This window comes from Carlito syrichta, unplaced genomic scaffold, assembly GCF_000164805.1.
Source record: "Carlito syrichta isolate Samal-C Ts95f unplaced genomic scaffold, Tarsius_syrichta-2.0.1 Scaffold303290, whole genome shotgun sequence".
In the NCBI taxonomy this organism is placed as follows: Eukaryota; Metazoa; Chordata; class Mammalia; order Primates; family Tarsiidae; genus Carlito; species Carlito syrichta.
The window spans coordinates 26,711-34,763 of record NW_007247386.1 but is presented as its reverse complement, the minus strand read 5'-3'; positions in this window follow the sequence as shown (position 1 = coordinate 34,763).

Sequence of the window (8,053 nt, the reverse complement as noted above, 5' to 3'; positions counted from 1 at the left end):
GCAATCCACTCACCTCAGCCTCCCAAAATGCTGGGATTACAGGCTGAGCCACCGAGCCCGCCTGGTTTTCTTAAAAAATGTAATCAATATGACAAGTACGGATAACAAAGTGAAAGGTGACATTGGGTTTTTTTCCCTCTATAATGATATTTAGCCTCCATTTCATGAAATGGGGATTTGTGTATCCGCTGATTTATGTTTGAGATCATTCTTCAGCAACTTTTAAGTCTTTTCTTGGGGGAGATGCAGAAATAAAAACCAAGCCAACGCGAAACACGAGTTGATGGGGAAAGGTAACAGAAGAGGGCGGAGGCCCTGAACCCCTGATGATATTCTGTTTGCAAATTGACCATGTAATCAGCTGAGCAGGGAGCCTGAGCCCAGGGTCTGTCTTCAGCCACAGGCTCTGGCCACTAACACGGTGGAAGCTGCTCTCTGGGAACTCCATCTCTCCCCCAGGTGAGGAGAACGGGCAAAGCCAGCCACATGCACCTCTGTCCTCGGTGACTCTCCATGTCCTGAGCCTCAAACAGTTTTGGAGTGGCAATGGCTGTCCCTACGCTGGATCAGCAGCCCCTTCATCTCTGGATTACAGTCATTATGGTGATTTATGTCTCCAGAGTGAAAATTAGCAATCTGGTGAGCTCATGACAAATGAATGCAAATCCTCCCAGAGTGAACTCCACCCAGCTGAGCCGCCAAATAAAACCAGCATATGGGGCAATTAGAAGCTGAGCTCCTGCTTGGAGGAGGCAGAGAGCAAGAGCCATCTGGCCTGGTTCAGTCGTGATCACGAGTCCCTAACAAGCGTTCCCTCTGCCTCACAGCCATAGCCAAACACTAACCTGTGGTTCAGCCTTTCAAACAAAGTCATTTGTTCCACGACATGGCTGTGTCACCTTTCAAAATGACATATCGGCTGAGGGAGGGAAAGGGGGAAATGAGGACAAACCTCGATCGTGTGGGCATGTGTGGGGCAAAGGCTTTTTTTTCTTCTTAGTCGTGTGTGTGTGTGTGTGTGTGTGTGCGCGCGCGCTTTTAGGTGACCCAGAAAGACTCTGATCTCTCCTAACTCCCGCAGCCCACTCTCAAATACTGCTGTGAGTAGCACGTATATAAAAACATCTGGGAGGTACAGAGGTCCATTGTTGATTGGCCAGCGTCACCATTGAGCACTTGCAGAAATCCCCAAGGTCGTCCCCAAATCTGTCCCCACAGACTCAGACCTAATGGGACTTCACGCGTCACAAGGGTTTGTGAGGGTCACACTGCCAGTTATTTGGAAATTTGGACATAAAGGCAGTGTTCACTCACTCACTTTCTGTACCGTTTAGAGCTGGAATAGGTTTAAGAGATAATATAATCAAACCCACACATCAGATTCTGTCATTTGAAATGGTTCTGCTCCTAAAACCAAAGCCATGAAATTCTTCCTGGCCGGGCTCGGTGGCTAAGCCTGTAATCCCAGCACTTTGGGAGGCCAAGGAGAGAGGATTGCCTGTTCTGCGGGTTCAAGAGCCACCCGGGCAACTTGGCAAGACCTCATCTCTACAATAAATAAATAAATAAACTAGCCGGGCGTGGTAGCGTGCACCTGTAGTTCCAGCTACTTGGAAGGCTGAGGCGGAAGGATCGCCGGAGACCAGCAGGTCGAGGTTGTGGTGGCCGGGAGTGTGCCACTGCACTCCAGTCTGGGTGACAGAGTGAAACGCCAACTCAAAAAAAAAAAAATTCTTCCTGACCCAATTTTTTCTTCTTTTTATCTTGCATTGAATCTCAGTTTTCATGGTGTCTCTCAGTCTTTCATCTACTCTCTGCTCCCCAATTTATCAACACTCTTTTTTTTTCTCAAGTCAGGATCTCACTCTGTTGTCCAGGCTGGAGTGCAGTGGCATGATCACAGCTCATTGCAGCCTCGACCTCCTGGGCTCAGGTGATCCTTCCACCTCAGCCTCTCAAGAGGCTGGGATGTTAGGCACATACCACCACATCCAGTTAATTTTTAATTTTTTTGTAGGGGAAAGGGTCTCACTATGTTGTCCAGGCTGGCCTTGAACTCCGGGGCTCAAGTGATCCTCCCACCTCAATCTCCCAATGTGTTGGGATTACAGGCATGAGCCACAGCACCCAGCCTATCAGCACTCTTGCTATTATGATTATTATTATTGTTATTCTGAGTCGGAGTCTCACTCTGTTACCCAGGCTGAATGCAGGTGTGAGCTACCATGTTGGTCGGCACTCTTTTAATTTCACTCATCTTATTCCACTCATCTTTCCTCCTGACCTCGGCCTCACATTCAGCCATTTTGAAATTTGCTCACAAATGCCAAGCATTGCTTCCCTCCACTGATTTGCCACCATCCCTGCTTCACCAGCCCCAAGTGGCTCCTATGGCCCTGTCTCTCCCCTCCCACGCTGCTGGGTATTGTTGGAGAAAGTCCCAAGGTCATGCTGGCTTCACCCAGGATAGATTCACAATCTCATGCCTCACGGGGCTCTACTCGGGTTCTTCTTGACCACAGCGTTCCAGACAGTGTGACCCTAGACGACTTCTTTTTTTTTTGAGTTGGAGTCTCACTTGGTCGCCCAGACTGGAGTACAGTGGCCACTTCCGGCCACCGCAGCCTCGACCTGCTGGGCTCTGGGGATCCTTCCGCCTCAGCCTTCCAAGTAGCCAGAACTACAGGCATGCGCTACCACGCCTGGCCGATTTTTTGATTTATTGTAGAAATGAGGGCTGGCCAAGTTGCCCAGGCGGGTCTCGAACCCGCGGGCTCAGGCAATCCACTTACCTCAGCGTGGATTACAGGCGCAGGATTACAGGCTAAGCCACCAAGCCCAGCTTGACTGGGATTCTAAACTTTGTATATTTAAATCCAAAATTGAAGCCAGCTGCAATGGCTCACGCCTACAGTCCCAGCACTTTGGGAGGCCGAGGTGAGAGGACTGCCTGAGCCCACAGGTTCAAGAGTAGCCTGGGCAACTTGGGAGAGACCTCGTCTCTACAATAAATCAAAAAATTAGCTGGGCATGGTGATGCATGCCTATAGTTGCAGCTACTCGGAAGGCTGAGGCAGAAGGATCACCTGAGTCCAGCATGTTGACACTGCAGTGGCTGTGAGGGTACCTCTGCACTCCAGCCTGGGCGACAGAGGGAGACTCCCACTCAAAAAATAATAAATAAATAAAATAAAACTGAAGTTGGCCAGGCACGGTGGCTCACACCTGTAATCCCAAAACTTCGGAAGGTCGAGGCAGGAGAATTGCCTGTGTCTAGGAGCTCGAGACCAGCCTGGGCAACAGAGTGAGACCTCGTCTCCACAAAAAAATACAAAAATCACCTGGGTGTGGTGGCACACACCTGTAGTCCCTGCTATTATACTTGGGACTCTGGGGTGGTAGAATTGCTTGAACCCAGGAGGCTAAGGCTGTGGTGAGCTGGCATTACGACACTGTGCTCCAGCCTGGGCAACAGAGTGAGATCCCATTTCAGAACAAAAAAGCAAAAGAATAAAACACCAAAGTCAGCATTTGTTTTTCCATACGAACTGTCCCTACTACCCTCCCTAATGCTGCTTGAAAGACATCCCATTCTCCAAGTCCCCCAGCTCTAAACTTGTGACACGGACACCTCCCTATCTTACGACCCCTGCATCCAGTCACTAGCCTCCCCACAAGCCTAGTGCCCGGCCCTCTCTACTACCCCACACACTTTAATCAAACCAGACTTACTAGCCCCACTCCCGAGTATGCCCTGTACGTCCCACTGCGGATTCTCTCCTTACTGCTACTGAATGTCCCCATCCTTCTCCCCAAAGGCACATCTGGGTCATTCCCTAGAAAGCCATCTCAGAGCCTTGCCACGTGGTAGGCACACAAATGTTTTTCAGACTGAAGAGATCAAGGGGTTTGCCCAATGTCACACGCTAGTTACAGATGTTCTGCCTTACGATGGAAACTGCACGTTCCCCCATGTTTATTGGGCTGGCAATGTCACAGGGACACCAGCTTCTTTGGAAAAGGTAGTGATTTGAGAAATTCTAAACTACAATTTAGGTAACTGTTCTGCTATTTTGAGCCCTGGGCTTACCATACACTGCGATTATGTCCATGTGTCTGTGTCATATGAGATAGTTAATGTAAGCATTTTATGTAGGTTCATGGGCTAGATGTGAATCTTTAGCCAAACGTGCGGTAGCCTGCCCGACTCCCTGCAGGCTGTGAAAGCATTTAGTTTAGAATACCTACAAATAGTTCAAACTGAGCTCACTCGGGCCAAATTAAGAGTCACTGTGAGATCCTCGGGGCCAGCCTTGTTTGTGTGCTCATTATTTTTTTCTTTTCTTTTTTTTTTTGAGTTGGAGTCTCACTCTGTCGCCCAGACTGGAGTGCAGTGGCCACTCCTGGCCACCACAGCCTCAACCTGCTGGGCTCCAGCAATCCTTCCGCCTCAGCCTTCCGAGTAGCCAGAATTATAGGCACGCGCTACCATGCCCGGCTGATTTTTTTATTTATTGTAGAGATGAGGTCTTGCCAAGTTGCCCAGGCAGATCTCGAACCCGCGGACTCAGGCAATGTACTCACCTCAGCCTCCCAAAGTGTGGGATTACAGGCTGAGCCACCGAGCCCGGCCATTATTTTTTTCTAACTTCTGAATTAAAAAGTTTTTTCTTATTTATTTATTTTCTTATTTTTGAGACAGGGTCTCTCTCTGTTACCCAAGCTGGAATGCATGACACAATCATAGCTCACTGCAGCCTCAAACTCCTGGACTCAAGCGATCTCCCATCTCAGCCTCCTAAGTAGCTAGGACTACAGGGATGCACCACAACACCCACCTAATTGTTATTATTATTATTATTATTATTATTATTTTGTAGAGACAGAGATTCACTATATTACCCAGACTGTTCTCAAACTCTCTCATTTTTTTTTTTCGAGTTGGAGTCTCACTCTGCTGCCCAGACTGGAGTGCAGTGGAATGCTCACGGCTTCTGCAGCCTCAACCTGCTGAACTCACCCAGATCTTGCCCCCGACATCGTGAGAACAAACAGCACAAAGGCACCAAAGTCAGCCCTTCAGCTTCATGTGACTCACATGCTGGTAGCCTCAGGTTTCTAGCGTGCAGGAGGCTGGCATTCCCACCGGTGTTGTACATTTCAAGATGACACATGCATCCCTTGAAGCCCTTGGGGGCATGGGCTCGGAAGGACATGTTACACTCCCAGCTATGCTGCTACCCTGAACTTGGATGGGGCACAGTGAATAAACAGTCCCACAAAGCCACACCCAGGCAAACTAGTGCAGACTAGGGAAGGATGAGGGGAAACAGAGGACATGGAGAATCTGAATTAAGGCAAAGGTAGCAGGGCCCTGCATGTTCTGTGCTTTGCTGCTTCCACAGTACTTTCTCGCATTATATTGTTTTGAATCTCATAGCAATCCAGGAGGGATGGAGAGAACAAACACAGTTTTTTTGTTTTGTTTTGTGTTTGGGTCAGAGTCTCACTCTGTTGCCCAGGCTAAAGTGTAGTGGCACGCTCACGGCCACCACAGCTTGACCTGCTGGGCTCAGGCAGTCCTGTTTCAGTCTTCCAAGTACCTGGGACCACAGGCGCACACCAGTTTATTTTTTTATTTATTGTAGAGATGAGGTCTTGCCAAGTTGGCCAGGCTGGTTTCAAACCCGTGGGCTCAGGCAATCCTCTCACCTCAGCCTCCCAAAGTGCTGGGATTATAGGCTCCAACTCAATAAAACAAAAAGAAAGAAAACTGTGAAAAGACACTTACCACAGTGCCAGGGGCATAGCAAGTACTCAGAAAACTCCTTCATTCACTCCATGTGCTACAGATGTTCAGTGACCATTCAATGCATGAACACATGCGGCTCAGTGCAGGAAATGACTCATCTAGTGTGACACAGCTGGTAAGGGGCAGGGGAGTCACTTAAGTTTGGGTTACTCACTAGGCTACACTTGTACTAAGATACATCCCAAACTGTGAGCATTTCCACATGTACTTCAAGTTCAGAGACTTGAACCTCCCATGCCTGTCAGTCCTGCAGGAAACCCTTCAAATAAATGCTTGCTAGTAAGGCTGGCGCAGTGGCTCAAGTTTATAATCCCAGCACTTTGGGAGGCTGAGGTGAGAGGATTGCCTGAACCCACGGGTTCCAGACCAGCCCGGGCAACTTGGTGAGACCCTGTCTCTGCAATAAATGAAAAAATTAGCCAGGCATGGTGGTGCATGCCTGTGGTTCCAGCCACTTGGAAGGCTGAGGTAGAAGAATCTCCTGAGCTCAGCAGGTTGAGGCTGCGGTGGCCATTAGCGTATCACTGCACTCCAGCCTGGGCAACAGAGTGAGACTTCTACTAAAAAAAAAAAAAAAATGCTCGCTGGCCCTAGAAATTATTAGATCTTCTAGCACTGAAATGTCCTGCTTCTCAAGCAAGCTGTATCAGAGGCCTAAGGCTCAGCTGGGTGCAGTGGCTCACGCTTATAATCCCCTCACTTTGGGAGGCCGAGGCGGGAGGATTGCTTGAGCCCAGGAGTTCAAGGCCAGCCTAGACAACATAGCAAGACCTCAACTTTACAAAAAAAAATAAATAAAAAAATTGGCTGAACATGATGGCACATACCTGTAGCTCCAATTACTTGGGAAACTGAGGCGGGAGGATCATTTAAGCCCAGGGGTTCCAGGCTGTGGTGAACCATGATCATGCCACTGCACTCCGGTATGGGTGAGACTCTGACTCAAAAAAACAAAAGAAACTTAAGGCTCCAGCACAGAAATGCTCAAGGAAAAAAAGAAAAAGGATCTCCCCAGGAAGGAACAAATGATTTATGACTCTGCCACACGGCCCCAAGCCTCTTTGCTGCTCTCCAGGAAGCTAATTTGAGGAGGCAGCAGGGCATTTCATGGCCTAAGACTCACAGAGGTAAAAGCCCTGCCCTCCTTTTGACAGGATAGTCCCAGCAGCAGGACACGTGATTTTTCCTGCTGAGTGCATGAAGATAAGATTCAAGCCTGTCATTGCATTATTCCCTTGTCACTAGAAAAATATCAGTTCAGAAATCACAGGCAGAAATGAGATCAAATTGCAAAGGAGGGCAGAGGCAGTGCTGTTACCTGGGGAATCTCCTGACTGAAGTTGCAGAAGCTCGTCCTGCACCCACTGACAGAGACATCTGTCACTGACTCCCCAGACACCCGACAGATGTTTCTGTTCCCTGGGCAGGCAGAATCTACTGCATGCAAATGTCTAACTTGAATCTGTCTTGGACCATCTGAGTTCGTGGCTAGATTCTAACCAGACCGAATCCCAGAGAAATAAACAGAATAATCTCCATAGGGCAGGATTTGCTCCTTTGGACAGACTGCTCCAGGTCAGCTAAAACCTAACTGGGATCCACCTTGGCTTTGGGAAAAATGAAGACACAAACTTGTCCCAGGTCTTAGGGTGGTTATAGTCATCTGGTCATTCAAGAAAGCAACTAGCCGGGCTCGGTGGCTCAGCCTGTAATCCCGCGCCTTTGGGAGGCTGAGATGAGTGAATTGCCTGAGCCCGCGGGTTTGAGACCCGCCTGGGCAGCGGGACCTCATCTCTACAATAAATAAAAAAATCAGCCAGGCGTGGTAGTGCATGCCTGTAATTCCGGCTACTTGGAAGGCTGAGGCAGAAGGATCATCGGAGCCCAGCAGGTCGAGGCTGCAGAGCCTGGGACTGGCCACTGCACTCCAGTCTGGGCAACAGAGTGAGAATCCAACTCAAAAAGAAAAAGAAAGCAACTGAGCAAATCACTGGAGCACTCATGTGGTAGATTCAAGAGCCAGTAAAAGGGCAGGCGCAGTGAGGCAGGAGGATCACTTGAAGCCAGGAGAGTTTGAGACCAGCCTGGGCAACAAAGCAAGACCCTGTGCCTATAAAACTAAAAAACAAGCAAACTGCTGCCTGCAGAGTTGATAATCCATAAAGGAGGTAAATCACATTACATGCATTAATGGATTGAATAGACTTTTTTTTTTTTTTGAGTTGGAGTCTCACTCTGTTG